The sequence below is a fragment of the Bradysia coprophila genome, unplaced genomic scaffold (genome assembly GCF_014529535.1).
Source record: "Bradysia coprophila strain Holo2 unplaced genomic scaffold, BU_Bcop_v1 contig_232, whole genome shotgun sequence".
NCBI lineage: Eukaryota > Metazoa > Arthropoda > Insecta > Diptera > Sciaridae > Bradysia > Bradysia coprophila.
Window position 1 is genome coordinate 21,542,360 of NW_023503493.1, and position 18,389 is coordinate 21,560,748.

General features: G+C 37.3%; 3 long non-coding RNA genes across 3 annotated transcripts; 2 read left to right on the forward strand and 1 right to left on the reverse strand.

Annotated features, from left to right (window-relative positions):
- The first annotated feature begins 7,286 nt into the window (after window positions 1–7,286).
- On the forward strand, window positions 7,287–17,885 carry LOC119076272. The gene is made up of 4 exons (XR_005087591.1): window positions 7,287–7,297; window positions 13,212–13,219; window positions 16,446–16,451; window positions 17,741–17,885. It is a non-coding gene; the product is annotated as an uncharacterized LOC119076272 (long non-coding RNA).
- On the forward strand, window positions 8,428–12,739 carry LOC119076268. The gene is made up of 2 exons (XR_005087587.1): window positions 8,428–8,464; window positions 12,603–12,739. It is a non-coding gene; the product is annotated as an uncharacterized LOC119076268 (long non-coding RNA).
- LOC119076271 lies at window positions 12,667–18,148 on the reverse strand. Its single transcript, XR_005087590.1, has 2 exons — window positions 18,016–18,148; window positions 12,667–12,805 (listed from the first exon to the last, which is right to left on the reverse strand). It is a non-coding gene; the product is annotated as an uncharacterized LOC119076271 (long non-coding RNA).
- Window positions 18,149–18,389: the final 241 nt, after the last annotated feature.

Genomic DNA, 18,389 nt, shown 5'->3' on the forward strand with positions numbered 1-18,389 from the left:
GAAAGTACCGTGAAGTAACGGTATCTGGGCACTTTTAATCGATTAATCAATCAAAAGCTTCATTGTACATTATATTACCCCAGCCATATTACAAAAGAAAATTCGAAAAGCAACTGATTCAATAATTAAATGTAAATTATGTTAATTCGGCAAATGTTATCATTTAACATACGCCAACATTCAGAATAGTCACTAATAAATAAACAATTTAGGCATATATTTTGAGAGGCTTATTGACGTGACACACGCTGTCAACAAGTAGCAATTATAATTTTTGTCTACTTTAATTTATGGAGTTGAAAAAATATTGTAATTTTGCCAAAATAGAATAATTTATTCCGGCACAGGAGGCATTATATTGGAATTATTCAAATACTGTGGAAAAACGAAATTTGGTTGAAGAGAAATTTATTTAGGTACAGTCGTGTTTGGAGCGTGAAACCGTTTATAGGTTTAACAACGTATTTATCAGATAAAAGTGCAAAAGCGTTTTGGTTCTCGCTATAAAAAATCATTTCTAAGGTAAATAAAAAAATACTTATTGTATTGAAAGACCTTTGAGATAAGCTATGCCTAGCTCATTTAACATTTGACCTTGTACAGACTGCGTGTCGTATTTAATCATTAAAACTGTTACTTCATTTGTTTAATGTAGCGCCTAGTTTGACAAAATCTCTAACGTCATTTGTTGAAACATTACATTTCGTCAGATATATAAAAATCATTGAGGAAATGACTATTACTATTATGACTATTATTATCTATAAAGCACTTTAATAATGGGTGAAAGGAAGGTTTCATTATTATTGAAAAAGGGAAATTCCTGTAAACTAGATTATAATTTATTGTGAAATTAAAGGGAAAAAATTACATTAAATAAAGACAAATCGACTCGGAGGCCTCTTCATTTTAGAGAAATAGTCTCAAATTCATCTGGCATGGTGTTTATCTGGTCCGGAAGGCTAAAATATTGGACCCGTATTTTTTTAGAATTTAAAAAAATATTTTAGAACTGGGAGTCACGCATTTGTTCAAATGTACGAAAGCGTTGGTTAGAAGAGAGGAGAATGATGGTGTATATCGTTTTTACTGTTCTAACCAACGCATTCGTACATTTGAACAAATGCTTCGCTCCCTAGATCTAAACAATTTTTTAAAATTCTAAAAAAAATACGGGTCCAATATTTTAGCCTTCCGGACCAGATAAACACCATGCCAGATGAATTTAAGACTATTTCTCTAAAACAGGCCTAATATCCATTTATCTCCGAAATCTGTCGAAATCTTAAAATGACAAAAATTCTCCTAAATCCTCCTAATATCGCCTTAAATGGAGGCACGCGCTCCTAGCAAGATTTTAATACTTTAATAAAAAATCTAGATTTTCATTAACAAATTTTGTGTGGAATCATTTACAAACCACAACAAATCTCCCTAAACTTAAAACATGTTGAATTTCACTTTTGGTCAAATGGGTCCCTAATCTGATTTAAATTTATGTAAAAAAAAACAATGCTTCAAGTATCATCAGTCTGTTATATTTAGAGGAAGTTTGCGAAGTCGTACGATGTAAAACAATGACAAGAATTGGTGTCAAAAAAATATTGGTCGTCATTTTTAGACGATATGCGATGTGCAGGGCTCATTCAGGGCAGATTGTTAAGCCCAATCCCATTTTGTGAGCTTTTCTTTGTCCAAAGATATCAAAATTCTTATTCAAAAATTATTTTGCTCACCTTTTGTGTCGAGCCTTTTTATCTACTTTCTTAAGGATAGACCTAATAGTGTTCATAATTAATTAGCTTAAATTTGGTTTAAAAGTCATAAAGTTTCAAATTTTACCCTTACGCCAGTCCATTAGTTTCCATACTAGTGAATAAAAGCAATGTGCGTTACAAAATAGTTATTTACGTATCTGTGGTGGACGGTAGATTTTAGGCAATTTCTCGAGTTGTAGTCCGAACGAAGTGAGAGCGATGATAAGCGACCTATGATGCTTAAATTCAGGAAATTCATAAATCCCATCGCCTAGGGAAGGCGGAGTGAGCTTAATTGTAATTTTGTATAAAGTAGGAGGACTTCGATAAAAACAATGAATATTCCAGGGGGTAAACTTGAAAAACCGACGGGAATTATGTATCAACCTAAATATAGATAACATCCGAAATATTACGTATGTATTGATCTAAATATAATTTTAGATGTTCCACTCAAGGTTCCAGAGTGCAGAATAGAGTTGTTGCATTGCTAATTACGAAAGCGCTAATAATTACATTTCGACGCGAAAAATTTCGGTTCAATATAATTCAAATTGTCGATCCGAAACACATCTATCCATTCGCACGAAACGCACTATTATAGGCCGAAATCTAATAGAAATTAAAGCATAACTTGGGGCGATTTATTTCATCTAATGATTAGTCGGAGAATAGCGGTACGATATTCTTGCTACGTTGCCTTTCGTGTATGAAGTAAAAAAAAGACAGCGTTCAATTTAGACACACTACCAAAAAAAGAATAAAAATGGGCCATAGGAACATAAATCTGTTCAGACCAAGGAATGAACACATAAACTCACGTCACGAATACCTAATTCGGACCTTAATTATCATGAATGTAGTTTCACATTTAGTAAATTACTTTATTTCGACAATGATTTTTCTCATTTAATTTACTTCTACAAGGCAAAACCAAATTTCACGATAAGTACACTTTCTGTTAATTCAACAACAGTGACGCACAAGCAGCTATGTTTCAACGAATCATTACACTATTGATAATGAAAATTTGGTCTCACTACTTCGAAATTAGGTTGTTGGGAATTCTACATTCACTACAAAGGAAACAATGAGACTTGGGGATGCTGTCCCCGAGAATTACGTTTATTCTCTTCGATCGTACAATTGTATCTAAGGCTTTTCTTCTTATAATTTTCTACTCCATTCAGTCAGTGTCCACTTTGATGCAGTTTGTTTCAATGGCTATCTTGATTATGATTTCCACGAGTGTTTCTAAGCCATAATTCTCAACATACTCCCACCTTGACCTTCCATAACATCGTTATTGAGGTCAATCAAATTTTTTCGTTCCACCAGGCCGTACGAGAAAGGGTGATTTCAAAATGTTCGTTTCCTCAACATACTCCAATGTTGTTGACCACCAATTGAGAGTTCCGATACCAATTGACCAAGTCCATGACTTTCGTCCAGAACTGTTGTGAGAATTTCATCGCTGCGTTTTCATTTGCTGTCAGCTACTGCTCAACCATCCATTATGGTGTGAATTTCATCGCTGTAGATTCATTCGATCTCGTCCACTACCACCTGATTATAAACTTTAGCTGCTTTCTTTGTCGGCATCTTAGGTCGTTCCATCTATCGAGCAGTTCTCTTATGCTGTCATCAACATTATCAGCCGTACGCCACGACCTAATCAATTTTTTGAGCAGCTTTTTTCCTTGGTTTTGGTGCCATTTTCCATTACCGTTCCCAGAGTCGTTCGCTACGACCTGTTTTTGATTACCAACCATTATCAGTCGTTTGTCATGACACGACCTGATCAAGAATCTGGAAGCGTCTGGTTGCTCTTTCAATTATCAGTCATTCGATTCGACCTGATAAACAATTGAGCTGTTTAGTTGTTGTGATGCACATTTTTTGATTGCTACCACTTCGCCAAAACACCTTGGAACCTTTCATTAAACTAACCACCTTGATTCGTTTTCCATTTCCATTTATTCACAATGTCAGCCCGCTGTTGACCAGAAACCATTATATCCATTGAGATTCTTCGTGCTGTCAGCTCGCTACTAACTCATTTGATCGCCTTGACTTTTGTCGTTCGCTACCACACGATCAGTTGAAGCAGTTTTCATTTGTGATTGCCACTATTCGTCCTTCGACCGTGAATATTGCCAACTCGCTGTTGCCCAAAATCATTTTCGTTTCTGCCAGATCGCTTCCTGGACCAATCCAAATTTCCGATGACGTTATGCTTACACCTTCCAAAGTCGGGTTTTTCGTGTGTGCTCAATATTTTTTCGACGATCCGATTCAAATAGTTCACTACTATTTCCACGCATACATTCGTAACGGATCATTGCAAATTCATTCGAAGTTTTCTAATTCACGTTCTCTCGTTTGCCATTCGACCAACTTGACTACCGATTCCGATGGATGTCTTAACTCTTGACACATTAATTTCTCTGATGATGTGCGCTCCCACCAACCAATATTCCACCAACTTCATTTTAATTTCATCACATGCCGTACATTCATTTCGCTTCACTCCTCTAGTTACGCTGCACTGCATTTGTTATAATTTCTACTCGGTTCTGATTCCTTCAATGCAAAATTCCAACTCGACCACTCGCTGTACCACGATAATTTACGAAGAAATTTCAAGGCTTCTTGAGAGAATATTCACTGCCTGTGTCTAAACCACACTCCGGTGAGCTGACTCCGACTCAACCAATGGAATCCTTTTCCTGTCGTTGTATTCGACCAACAAAGTTTACTATCCAATCGTTGGGGAAGAGAATTCCGACCAATTTCAAGGTTTCTTGAGAGATTACTGCCTGTGCCCAATCCGACACTCCGGTGAGCCGACTCCGGACACATCCCCAGTAAATCTCACCTCTACTTTTGTATCGAAATCTCCAGACAATCTGTTATGATTGCCACTCCAACATTTTAACCACTATCATCGTTTTCTGGATGTTCTGGACCACTGAATTTTCTGACGAGTCGTGTGTGGTGTCTTGCTCACAATAAAGTCATCGCCATACCAGCCATACCCATTCACGATGCAATTGACTCGTTTTGATGCTCCAAATCAAATCATTCAATTTCTACCTCGCTGCGCAGAAATTTTCCATCGACAGATCAATCTTTCTAACTGGCTGCGTAGAAAACTTGGTTCCACCAAAAGTATTCAAACTCCGCTAGTTTCGATTACGTTCCCAGGTGATTGGATGCTCATTGGATACAGGAATTTCTCACACTTCTCGCGTGGGTTTCCGCTTTATAACCCACAATTCCACAATATCCACAATTTTACTGATCGTAACTACGAAGCCACCCCCAACAGTCTCATTCCTGCACTCGTTGCCGCTTGTGACTTTACACAAATCGACTTTAACAATTCATTCTTCGACCGCTTGTCTGCGTCCAGTAAATCCACCTTACCACTTCTCCCCAAACAACGGCTAATCTTACTACACCTTTCTATCACCCTCCCTCACCTAAACCGTCACTTCAGAGAAATTTGCAATCTGTTCACGCTCAAATTACCAATACGTTATGACAATGTCACGGAATGTAGATGAGCTCAGCAAAATTTACAAAAAAAAACCGTTGCAAAGTGAGTATGAACGAATTTGCATTTTCTTTAAAACGACTTTAAATAGCCGACTTTCTAAAACCCACATAAACTATGCATGCCCCACAGACCTCAGTCGTGATCAAAATACTCAACAACTCATTCACCAACCCAAACTCAGCCTAAGCTTGTCTACTACTAGTCTTTAACTAACGTCTGAGAGTCACTCACCTGGTCGAAGAATGAATTATTAAGTCGACTGCCTTCATCTGCACGTTCGCGGACGAATTCATATATAGTCCAATGAAAATGGTGCATAGCTAGCAGGTACGAATTTCGCTGCTCGGTGCTTTACCATTAACCAACGTTACCCACTGTATTTAAGTAAACGACTGGTTGCACGTTCAACTGCTGGATTTCCGTGAACCAACGCCTGGTTTTTTTGAGCTTTGTTCCAACTTTCGTTTTCAAATTTCACGCATCACGACTGAAAACTCGTTCAATATGGTGTTGGCACTTCAAGGTCTCACCCGATACGTCCATCACCCGCTTAGCCATCGATACACAGAACTTCGTACGATGTAGATGATCACAACCATTTCAAAAAAAATTGACACACCAATCGACCTTTGGAGCTTTTCTATTACTGTTGATACTTAACGATACCGATTCCCAACAGTTTCCTGGATGAGTTATCATGAAGCACTTCTATATGGATTCTGGTCAATTGACTTTTCTCTCGACGTTTGAATGACCGCACACAAATAAATTCACTGATTTTTCGGAGCGTTTCCACCAAAGGATTACTTCCTTTTGTTTTTCAGGCTGCGCCACTTGTTGGGAATTCTACATTCACTACAAAGGAAACAATGAGACTTGGGGATGCTGTCCCCGAGAATTACGTTTATTCTCTTCGATCGTACAATTGTATCTAAGGCTTTTCTTCTTATAATTTTCTACTCCATTCAGTCAGTGTCCACTTTGATGCAGTTTGTTTCAATGGCTATCTTGATTATGATTTCCACGAGTGTTTCTAAGCCATAATTCTCAACATAGGTTTTAGTTTGACGCAATTAATTAAAAACACAATTTTTCTAACACGACGGACATTTTGTTTTCACAATATTTGTATGGTGGCCGACTGTGTGATGTTCGAATTTCTATTGTCATTAAGTATAACCACAATGATATTAAGAATAATCACAAGCGTTTCATTCGAATGAAACGAGATGGTGACATAGTATTTGGTTCGTAACAAAACTGAAGACTCGGAACCTCTTAATTCTGCAGAGTCAACTAAATGCTGATAATACCGTTAATTTACTGAATGTCTCATGATCCTGACAGAAAAAACCTGATATAATTTATAATTTTTCGCTATATCTGAGAGACATCCATACATTAAAATATAAATAGACAGGCATTCTTGATCAATGAAAGTATAAACCAGGTATGGTCTGTTCATACAAACCGGAGGACATCGCGATTTCATATAAACAAACTCACCTCTCATGAGAGGTGAGTTTGTTTATATGAAATCGCTATGTCCTCCGCTCCATACAAAGTTTGTCATTCGACCATACCTTGTGTTGACGTTCATTGTTCTTGATTACACCGATCGTCATTTTATTATTATACACGATCAGGGTTCGAAAATCAAAGTCAAATCAATTTCGGAAATCAAATCAATCTTGATCATCAAAGAAAAAAAAACGTGATTATCAAATCAATTTGATTTTTTTTCGTTGATCATCATGATTTCGAACAAAAAAATCATTTTTAGCCCCGTACGAAGTACGAAGGGGCTTATAGGATTACGATGCCGTGTGTAATTGATGGAATTCGAAGCAGACGGTAAGGGCAAAGTGTTCGCCTATGTTCATAGATGACGAATCCGCAATAAAAATTTGGGCCGTCTGTCCGTCTGTCTGTCACGTCGATATCTTGAGTAAATCAAATCCGATTTCAAAAATTTTTAGTGAGGCTAAGTTCGAAGATGGGCATATTCGGGTCGGCCCTTCGTGAGTTAGGGCCACCTAAGTGATTTAAGGTCTTTTATTTATTTATTTATTTCGTCAATGGCATCCGCCCCCTGACTACTTGCATTTTTAATTTTACAATAAAAGAACAGAAAAAGATTATACATGTCAAGTTGAATGAAAAAAAAATAGAACAAAAACATAAATAAAAACATTCACCAACGTCACATAGGAGTGAGTCACGTCTCGTTTGACCAATAACCAGAAAGTCGTCAATAGATCGTTTTCTGAGCCACCTGGAAATGAACGGTTAGTGGTTAGCGGGAGCCAGTCGACTAGACTGGCTCGATTCGGCACAAGTCGATAAGACTCGGAGTTAAGTCGTGAGACCACTTTTTAAAGTCGTGAGACCTAAATAACCTAATCGATACCGATTAGAAAAAGAACCATAGGTCCAGCATATTTGCAAGTGAAATGAAATCAGTCATGACATTTTGATCTTACCATTCAATTTGATTGGAATCTTCAACATTCTAACAGTCGTTTTGAATGAGTTCCGCGGCATACCCTGAAACCAAAGCTGTGAGAAACGGTTAAATTCCAAGCACATGTTATTTATTGGTTCATGGTAACCATACTTAGTCCTGTGTTCATCGACAATGAGTAGATCGTCAGCTCGAGTGGGACGAGGATTTAGAGTAATTCTTCTCGTTATTTCAAATGAATCAAGACCACCACTTAAAAGGTCAAAAGTAAACAATGCACAGGCATTTATCCTGCGTCTAGCAAGCGGTTCAATGTCGATGGAGCAACATCTGTCAATGTAAGGTGGAAGTTTATAGTTCTCGTCACGTCTCACTGATCGTCTGAGTGCAAACATCAAAAACTTCTTCTGAATCGATTCAATCCTATCAATGAAAGTTTCTTGATACGGGTGCCAAACGACCGAAGCATATTCCAGATACGAACGTACATGTGCGAAATATAAACTCTTCAAGGTTTTGACATTCTTAAACTCCTTACAAGTCCTGATGACAAAACCGAGCATCGAATAAGACTTAGCGATTACGTATTCGACGTGTTTACCAAAGGTCAGTTTTTCATCCATGAGAACTCCTAAGTCTTTCAGACATCACATTGCATTTTCTTACGTTTAAATAAAGCTGGTTGACTTCGCACCACCGTAAGAACCTGTTCAAATCTCTCTGAAGAGCAGTAGCATCAAGTACAGTTTTGATCACTTTGAAGATCTTCAAATCGTCTGCATACAACAGATGAGTAGAGGAAGAAAAAACTTTCGTGACATCGTTCATGAACAATATGAACAGAAGAGGGCCAAGATGGCTACCTTGAGGAACGCCAGACGTCACATTAAAAGTCATAGATGACCACCCAGACAACTTTACGAACTGTGTACGTCCGCTTAGATAAGACGCAATCCACGCCAACAACTCAGAATGAACTCCAAACTTCTTCAATTTGAATAAAAGAATTGAATGCTTAACTCGGTCAAAAGCTTTTTGGAAATCAGTGTAAATGACATCTAGCTGATGTTTAGACTCCATGACTTTAGTCGCATGACTTACAAACTCCACTAAATTCGTCGCTGTAGACCTTCGTTCCATAAAGCCATGCTGAGATTTCGAAATCACGTGATTAAATTTCTCGGTTAAGATTTTAGTTACGACGGCTTCGAACAGTTTTCCAATAGTTGGCAGAATAGCAACACCTCTGTAATTTTCTACGTCACTCCTAGATCCACTCTTGTAAATCGGTGTAATATACGACGATTTCCATCTCGTAGGAAACTTACCAGTTGAGAGTGATGAGTTAAAAATGCGGAGAAGTGGATAAGACAGACTATCAGCGCAGTTCTTCAAAAGAACGGGTGAGATTTTGTCAGGCCCTTCGCCCTTACTGGTGTCAATACCACGTAAATGGCTCACAACATTTTCAATAGTAAAAGAAATCGATCCAACATCAACAAGTTGATCAATGCGGTAAAACTTACGGGACAGGTCTGATTCACTCTCGTTATCAGTAACATAGACACTTTGAAAGAACTCGGCGAATAAACTACAGGATTCAATAGGACTGGAAGATTTTTTATCTCTTTTACGCATCGTTGAAGGATAGCCTACAGTTTTCTTGCGCGACTTCACAAACGACCAAAACCTTGACGGATCCGATGTCAGCATTTTCTCAGTCTTTGTCAGATACCTGCTAAAAGCCAAATCACGCACAGTGCGAAATTCTTTACTTAACGACAAAAAAACCATCTCTAATCTAGATCTCTCAGTGGGGTCAGTCTCAGAATTAAGGCGCTTACTAGCTTTGCTCGTCCTATTTTTAAGGTTCCTTAGACGTTGGTTGTACCAAGGCGGGTCATCAATCGTCACTTTTTTCTTGAGAGGGACAAACCTTTCGAAACCGGCTAAAAGCGTTTCATAAAGCAAATCAACAGCGACATCCACGTCAGAAACGTTCAACATCAGTTGATTCCAATCAACAGAGTCAAAATAACGGTTCAGACCGGAGAAGTCACCTTTCTTGAAGTTAAATTCAGTAGAAGACTCATCACATTCAACGCAATCGACTACGTCCGCGGAAAAGATAACCTCAATGGGATAATGGTACAGGTCAACACGACTCAAAGGCTCAAGACACCTAGAAACGTTTGCCCCATTGGGGTTGCTGAAAAAAACAAGGTCCAGAATATCTCCATAAAAGTTGCGCTCGCCGTTGACTTGGTGAAGACCACTGCTCAACATGAGATAGATTATATCAGCTTTCGTTCCTTCACCAATCCCAGATGGTAGAAACACATTAGGCTCACAAGACTCGTCATCGCCATTCATCAGGTCGTCAACACTGTTGGCGTGGCTGTTGAGGGTGTCGGGCACCCAATCTACAAGACTGAGATTGAAATCACCTAGGACGCACATTTCGTCAATCAGATCCAAATCGACAAAGTTCAATACTTTCTCCAGTGCATCACGATATTCGTTATAGACCAGCACTGAGGAGCCAGAAGGAATATAGATACAACAGATAAAGAGCGAATGATCCTGAAGTTGAACTTTTACCAACACCATTTCGACATTGTCTGTGCCAGGAACTAGGATACGATCACTGGGGTAAGAGGTACGAACAGCAATCAACACGCCACCATACATCTGATGAACACTGTTCAAATGAGAACGATCAGTTCTGTAGACAGAGAATCGTTTAAGATCGAAAAGTTCAACATCGAAAAAAGAATCATTGAGAGAAGTCTCTGTCAAAGCAACAGCATCGTGGTCGCAAGACAATGGTGATATCTTTTGGTGATATTTATGGCAAAATAAACGATGGAAATGTAAATGACACGGCAAATGATAGGTATTGTCAATACCAATCCAGGAAAAAAAGTTTTTTTTTAAATCGGGTGAGTGGACCGTGAGTTAGGGCCTTAGAAGTGAAAAGCTACTAGGGCCCTATGTGTATTTTACATAGAACTCAAGTAAATTTCATTCGTTTTTCGTAATTTTTGTGTCATTTGGAAGGTAATCAAAGGCCGAATAGAATCTTGTTGAAAAAAAATTAAATTAGGGTCCTTGGACTAAGGCCACTACTAGGGCCCTATATGTATTTTACATTGAACTCGAGTAAATTTCATTCGTTTTTCGTAATTTTTGTGTCATTTGGAAGGTAATCAAAGGCCGAATAGAATGTTGTTGAAAAAAAAATTAATTTTGGGTCCTCGGACTAAGGCCGCTACTAGGGCCCTAAGCGTATTTTACATACAACTCGAGTAAATTTCATCCGTTTTTCGTAATTTTTGTTTCATTTGAAAGATAATCGAACACCGAATATAATGTTGTTGAAAAAAAAAAAAATTTGGGTCCTTGGACTAAGGCCGCTACTAGGGCCCTATGTGTATTTTACATATAACTCGAGCAAATTTCATCCGTTTTTCGTAATTTTTGTTTCATTTGGAAGGTAATCAAAGGCCGAATGGAATGTTGTTGAAAAAAAATTAAATTTGGGTCCTTGGACTAAGGCCACTACTAGGGCCCTATATGTATTTTACATTGAACTCGAGTAAATTTCATTCGTTTTTCGTAATTTTTGTGTCATTTGGAAGGTAATCAAAGGCCGAATAGAATGTAGTTGAAAAAAAAAAAAATTGGATCCTCGGACTGAGGCCGATACTAGGCCCTATGTGTATTTATACTCAATAAATTAAAATTTTAGGGCTATTTGAAATTTTTGTTTTATTTGAAAGGAACGTCGTACGGGGCTTCGTAATTGCGCTATGTGCAATTTCTAAGATGTACACATTACATAATAATTTTACTTTAACTACTTTAACCGGCGCATAGGCTTACGGTCAAAGTAGGGTGACAGACGCACTAGGGTCACGTATGCAATAGATATACGGGTTTGTACGGGGCTCAGTCGCAGCAAACGCTCCGACTGTTCTGATGGATCGTTTTTTATTGAAATTTCAGCTCAATGATGAAATGATAATAAAAAATAAAAAAAACGCAAAAAAAGTAAAATCAAAAAAACATCTCTGAACGTCACACCTCAAATTTTGTTGATATAAATTTTTTTATCTACCTAGGTGAAATAATAGCAGTGAAAAAGTGCTATTATTTCGCCGTCGGTAGATAAAATAGCGTATTCACCTCTGTAAAAATGTTTATTTAGACACTTGGGGTATAACATTCGCCTTCGGCTCATGCAACAACTCCCCAAGTGTCTAAATAAACATGTGGACATAGGTGAATAATCTACTATTCCTTTACTAGGGAGGGAAAATCGACTTTCCGTCCCTAGGGAAAAGTCTTTCCCGCCTTCGTAAAGGAAAACGTCACACTACAATCGGAAAATAATCTGATATTTCGTATCACGATGAGTAAATGTACCTCGGGCTAAAGCCCTCGGACACTTTTACTCATCTGGATGCAAAATATCAAATTCTTTCCCTTGTATAGTAATCAAGGTGACATATCACATGATCTGTAATGAGTGGGTTTTACAAAACCTGTCTAAATTGTCAAAATTTGTGTTTCACCGCCTTCGTGATCAACTCAGAAGTGTCTTAACCTGTTCTTTCAAAACCTTGGTTATGTCCTCCGCGGTAAATTTACGTTCATTGTGTTTCATAACCAATGGAACGAGAGTAGTAAGAAATGCCAAAAATTGAGAGGGAAAAACTTAAAAATAAATGTTTAAATTCCTGTTGCAGCCGATTTTATTCAATAATTTCGTAATATTGTTACATTTTAAAATGTGCAGTCATGGTAGACTTTACAGTAACATATGACCACTTTGCAGAGCTAGTGGAAGCACTAAGCTGCTGGTGCTGCAGTAGTTGTGGTTGTTGTTGTAGTAGTGGTTGTAGTGGTGGTGGTTGTGGTGGTAGTAGTAGTAGTAGTTGTTGTTGTGGTTGTCAATAAAAGCCACCACCAACAAGGAGCTGGTGCAGCTTCAGCATCAGCTACTGGAGATGCGGAGTACTGAAATATGTAACTGAAAATGTGACAAATTGTTTTTGTCATGACGGCTCTAATTTAAATTACCGCAGCAAAGAGCGCAACCAATAGGAAGGTGAAAAGTACTGGCTTCATCATTTTGACAAAAGGGTAGTTCGTTCTGCTGTCGGTTACTTCAAACGTAATGCTACAACTGATATCTACCTGAGGTTTTCTAAGCCTATTTATAGCAAAAAAATTTCGCAAATTTCATATCAAAAAGTTACATTTTTTGAGTGAAATCGGTATACCCAATTGATGATGTTCTTCTGTGGTATATAGATTAAAAATATTTAGCTCCAAATCCAACTGTGTACACACTCAACATTAGAATAAATTCGTCATCAATTTGAATAAAAATTACAGTGAATAAAGAATATACACTCTATAGAGCCTTTGGTACAATCGAATTGTCGAATATCGATTTCTTAATGTAAAATAAGTGTCAATTGCACCCACCTAACCTAAAAAACTAAAAATTGAGGTTAGTTGGGTGAGAATGGCAACTTATTTGACACCTTCAAACGACACTGACAACGATCTATTTATGTTTTTGTTATTCATTTCTCATGCTAAATCTACGTAAATCAGTCACAGTAAATGTCCAATGCATGTGGGATGAATAAGCAATGTAATTTCTTTTAACAGAATGCGTAGAATGAATTTAAAATAAAATTTCTATTTCAATAAACAGAATCAGATTGTATCTCCTTGATATGAAGTTCTTATTTTTCTCCGCCTATAAATCACAACCCATTTTTGGGAAATCCAATTTTTCAGACTTGCTGACGTTTCACGAAATTTCCTCTTAATAAGATTTGTCATAACGAATTAGATGTATAATATAGTGGCACTTTTCTCAATTCGCTGCCTCATTAGCCTATGGGCAAAACGAGCGCTGAGAAAGTAGAACATTGAAAATGTTTTGAACATTTTGAAACATGATTATAACATTCTATGTAAAAAAATTTTTTGTATGGTTGTCATCTCCCAGGGCTCTGCTAATATTCAACATTTTCAAAATGATAAATTACTCACGTCAACATAATGATATCAGGTAACGCACTTCAAGCATGAGTGGTGCTCTAAATAGGGTATTGAAACTTGACAGTCTGCCACACAACTGTAAAAACATTTTCATGTAAAATAGAGTACTTTCGGCAGGTGTCCACTATGTTCACTCTTGCTTGACGTGTGCTGTATCAGGTCGAAACGAAGAAGAAAAAGTTATCAACCAATCTCCAAAATGCAACTGTGCTTCACAATTTTACGACCAATAGGGGATGGAATTTGTTTATGTATTGTCCGTTGACAAGTGGATCGCCACCGGTTTTGAGGGGGTTTTGATTTTTGTTTTTTACATGTTGCCACACATTGTTGACAAATTCAAGATTTTTTATTTACGAAGGTTACGCTGATTGCTTAGTGAAAAAGGACTTCACCTAGCACAAATTAAACGACCTTAGACATATTTGACATTGCAATGTGAGCAACATAGCGAAAATTAATTTCAAAACCCCCCGAAACCCCGTGCTTCCACCTACATAAAAAACATGAACCGAACGAGCCAATCTCAATTTATTATACTACAGATTCATCTGAAGGAGTTGATAACAACAACCATAAAAATTACAATTTTTCGTCCTAACAGCTTTGGCCTCAATGAACTTATATGTTGTTTGTTGTTGCATCACAATTATAGGAACCTCTTCAATATCAACTGAATTACAGATACCCGAACAATTGGCAATCGTTAAACCATTAGTCGAGATGTCCGTTTTTGCGTTGAAGGAAAAATTGAACTTAGTCGAGATGTCCGTTTTTGCATTGAAGGAAAAATTGAACTTGAAATGCGATCCACGTTAAAAACAACTCGTACAAATGAATGGAATATTTAATGAAGCTGTGTCTGAAACTACCGTAACTTGAAAATGATCTTTTGACGTAAAACTTAATATTCATAAAGAGAAAAGTTTATCATTCCGTTGTAGAAGATATGTTTCGTTAAAGAAATCTGAACATATTTCAACTAAGATATTTATCAATGACAAATCGATTGTTCTTAAAGTTCTCAAAATTGTTCTCAAGTGTAATTCAAGAGTACAAATTCTGAACTGAACAGTCACTTTATAAGGTATTCAAAGAATGTTTAATTACAGATCGATAATGGAGATTGAAAATAAAGATAACGGCGAGCTCGTTCAATCCCGATGACAATTCTGCAGGACATCGCTATTTTGACTTTAATTTCATTGAATCCACGAAATGCGTAATTCAAATTTGGCGTCAAAATATTTTTTTTTTCAAATTGATGACGAATTTATTCAAATAGAAAATGTACGCAGTTGGATTTCGATTCATTGTTTCGAATATTATACAGTCAAAGAACTATCTCAATGATGCGATTGTATTTTTCAATATGTATGACATACGTGACATAGGAATTGTGAAATTTTGAATACGAAATTTGCGGAATTTTTACTATAAATAGGTTTGGAAAAGCTCTTGTCGGCATCAGTTTGTTGTATCATTACATTTGTAGTAAACGATCGCAGAAAGAACTTCCCTGTCAAAATGATGAAGCCAGTACTTTTCACCTTCCTCTTGGTCGCCCTTTTTGCTGCGGTAACATAGTTAACAACCCTGCGACAAAAACAGTTTGTCACATTTTCCGTTACATTTTTAGTACTCCGCATCTCCAGTAGCTGATGCCGAAGCTGCACCAGCTCCTTGTTGGTGGTGGCTTTTGTTGACAACCACAACAACGACTACTACTACTACCACCACCACAACCACCACCACTACAACTACTACTACTACAACAACCACTACTACTGCAGCACCAGCAGCTTAGTAGTGTCTTTGGATCTGCAAAGTGGTCATAATTTACCATCAAAAAAATTTGATTTTCAATAAATTCAGTCATATCAAAAGTTTTCTTTTTTATCTTGATCATGATTGTCAAACCCTCCCAGATACAATGTGTGGGTCTAAACGAGGAGTTAGATGTATCTCAAGTCAATAAAATAATCGGATAGGGGAAGACTAGGTAGCGAGAGCACTGCATTCACACAGCTTGAAAAATTCTACTCGGTTTTTTCGTTTTTCCTTTGTTTCAGGACGTATTTTTCCCTATTTTAACAATTTTCTTGACAGTACTTTCCTCAACATCTACCATTTGTGACACAGTTTGGTAATTTTTTTTTTGAATTTTTTCGGTACAATTTTCGCTTTTCTTTTTGTGAGTCGAAGCTGTTAACGTCACCTCCACCGATATCAGTTCTTTTGTAAGTGGATAAAAGGACTTGCGTCACACCTCACTGTAAGTGGTTTTGGGTGATATCAGTTCTTTTGTAAGAAGATTTTTTTTTGAGAATTTGGTATAACGCAAAAAAATCATCAACTTTTTTGAAAAACCTTGGGACACTTGTCGACCAAAATCCAAAACGCTAAAACTTTCCCTTTGAACCGAACTTTCTATCTGCCGCATTCTCCTAGTTATGGTTGTCATAGCTCGCACTTAAAACGCGTGTGATTTTTGGGGAAAACCACCATGAAACACGTGTTGATTAGAATCTATAAATTTGTCTTTTAAACGAACTTTCTATCTGCCATATTTTCTGAGTTGTAGGTCACATAGCTCAATAGCTTAAAAATCTCATAGCTCCGAAATTATAAGCTTTTATAAAAATTCCTTCAAATTAGTTCCTTATTTGTCAATTACGTCCTTGACATACCCTGAAAATTTCAGCCAAATCCACTGAGTAATTCAAAAGTTTCGTTGTAACAAACCAACGGACGCACTGTCAAGCACCGAAGCTGACTTTGACATCACTCAATTAGAAGGCAAAACACACACCTGTTGACTACTTTAAAAAATTTTTTGATAGCCATTGTATGAAAAAGAATAGCCAACTTTGATCGGTTCAGTCCTCTATTTGAGTGACGTCAAAGTCGTCAGCTTCGATGCTAGACAGTGCGTTGAACAAACTCACAAAGTAACAAAGGTTGGTAAAATTCATCAATTTCTTCATACAAATTTTCAAGTTTTGAAATTTAATATCTCTGCCAAATCTTAACCTTATATGGCGTGTGATAGATCGTTGAGCTCGTATCGACCCCCAGATTGCGAATAAAATAAGTGGGTAATAGTAGGAGCGGAGGGGGAAAAGTCAAAAAGTTTGTGTATATATGTTCCTCAGGCCTGGGGATTTTTTTTTTTCAAATTTTTCAGTGTGAACCGTGAACGGACCTGCGTCATGGCCCTTCATTAACGTAGGGCCATGATTCGGTTTGTCAAAATTCTACTCTATTTACGTGTTACGGCAATAGGGGGATTCCTTTCATTTTATTTATATTCGATATACGCTCTTACCTTGACGGATTTTGGTCAAACAAACTGCCAGTGTGTAGTGCGTGATCTCAGGAGTCCGGTAACGCAATTCGTTTTTCAATCGTACACATATCTGTCGACCGATAAGTCATCACACTATTTAAGTGCTGCACATACTTCTATCTGTGCTACCATTCAAATAGTGTAGGATGTAATAAATGGAATTACGGCTCTGCTCTCAGAATGAACATAAGAAATATTCGTGTGAATAAAAACGCATGCAATCATACATATTTGAAAATTGGCAGAACTTCTGACGTTGGAAAAAATAGTGTTCGTGCTAGGAGCAGTGCTATGATGGAATAAACAAATTGTTCTAAGGCTTTAATTGGAGGTTTATGTACGCTGATCCGATACATTTTTCGAAAACTTCTGCTCTGTGTCATTATTTCATCAGCTTAAAATGATTGAACAGTTGAACTATTACAGACAAAAATGGTTTAAAATACGGTTATTACTGTTACAGCCGATTTTATTGAATATTTTCGAATGTTATCAACATTTTGAAAGTTTTTCAACGATTCAAGATGTTGCTGTGACAGACGACCACTTTGCAGAGCTAGCGGAAGCACTAAGCTGCTGGTGCTGCAGTAGTAGTGGTTGTTGTTGTAGTAGTGGTTGTAGTGGTGGTGGTTGTGGTGGTAGTAGTAGTAGTTGTTGTGGTTGTGGTTGTCAATAAAAGCCACCACCAACAAGGAGCTGGTGCAGCTTCGGCATCAGCTACTGGAGACGCGGAGTACTGAAAAATGTGAAGGGAAATATGATAAACTGTTGTCGCCACAAGAGTTCTTAACTATTTTACCGCAGCAAAGAGGGCAACCAAGAGGAAGGTGAAAAGTACTGGCTTCATCATTTTGACAAAAGTGTAGTTCGTTCTGCTGTCGGTTACTACAAACGTAATGATACAACTGATATCGACCTGAGGTTTTCCAATCATATTTATAGCAAAAATTTCTCAAATTCCACATCTAAAATTTACATTTTTTACGTAGTCATACATTGAAATCGGTACATCCAATTGATGAATTTCTTCTGTTGTATATAGATTCATAACGATAAGTTCGAAATTCAAAACTCAACATTAGAGTAAATTCGTCATCAATTTGAATAAAAATTATTTTTAATTACAGTGGAAGAAAATAAAGAATTTACACTTGGAACTATTACAATCCAATA